This window comes from Pristiophorus japonicus, chromosome 4, assembly GCF_044704955.1.
Source record: "Pristiophorus japonicus isolate sPriJap1 chromosome 4, sPriJap1.hap1, whole genome shotgun sequence".
NCBI classification, from domain to species: domain Eukaryota; kingdom Metazoa; phylum Chordata; class Chondrichthyes; family Pristiophoridae; genus Pristiophorus; species Pristiophorus japonicus.
This window is the reverse complement of record NC_091980.1, coordinates 6704963-6706119: the sequence shown is the minus strand read 5'-3', so window position 1 is coordinate 6706119 and position 1157 is coordinate 6704963. Positions and strand designations below refer to the sequence as shown.

Sequence of the window (1157 nt, the reverse complement as noted above, 5' to 3'; positions counted from 1 at the left end):
AGACTCTTACGTCAGCAGCTCATAAATGAGCGCTTTGCTTGAAAGAACGTTGGTGGTATTTACAAACTGCAACACTGCTGTGTGTGCAGCTCATACATCAATTTTTTTTTAATTTTTATTTTTTTAATTTTTCGTTGCCAATCTTTCCAATTCTTTGTCAAATCACAAACGCCAGAGGTCACCTTGCACACATCAAGGATCACTCTGCGCCAATGCTCTTAGCCAAAAGGCCGAGAGCCACTGCACCGTTCCTGGAAGTACTGCAATACCAGGTTCGTGCCATGGAGGTGGATGGGTCAGGCCCCCCACACACCTCCGTGGAGGTGAATGGGTCAATCCACCCCACCCACCTCCTATTTCCAAAAAGCATAGGAGAACCACCTTCCTGATCCAGGGAGAACCACTTTGGGGTCATGGTTACTCCCCTGTCAGGTCAGTTACGCATGATCTTAGCCAAAAGGCCGAGAAGCATCAGCTTGGTGACAGTTAAAGTTTAAGTTGATTCAAGTGACGTTGAATTATACCCTTTCATGTTAAGGAATCACCAGTGTGTAACGGTGCAGCTATCTGAGACAATGCACAACAAGGTTATGTTAAATAAAAAAACATTTAATCATAAGTATATCTGTAAAAAACACCCTACCCCACAACAAATTTATCACATTTACATAATTACAATGGTCCCCATTTTCCACAAAACAGAACACAAATGCAAACCAACAAGGTATCCCCCTCGCCCATTGACACTCCGACCAAAATGGCACCAACAACCTAAAAATATGTCCCAGACAACACCTGCGGCCATGCACCTGACTGTTCTTCCCCCCACCGCCCCTCCCACTGCTCCTCCCCACCGCTACCACTTCCCCTTTCCCTCCTGACTCCAAGCCGCCTGGCCGAGGAACTTCATTGGGAGTGTTATATATGTGGACTTGTATAAACACTGTACAGCCACCAGAGGGCTCATCCCCTGGAGTCCCAAGTGATTCCATAATCCCTTGATTTTGTATTGATTTTGCACATGTATTTAAGGAGACTTCACAGGTTGGAGAGGCACTCTGGAGACCTGCAATAAAAGACTACGGTCACACTTTACTTTGAGCTCACAGTGTTCAGTCTGATTCTTTTTCATACACTACAACTGGCGACGAGATACA

At 45.5% G+C, this 1157-nt stretch overlaps 1 pseudogene; it reads right to left on the bottom strand.

Moving 5' to 3' along the window:
- Positions 1 to 235: 235 nt before the first annotated feature.
- On the bottom strand, positions 236 to 473 carry LOC139263608 (U2 spliceosomal RNA; annotated as a pseudogene).
- Positions 474 to 1157: the final 684 nt, after the last annotated feature.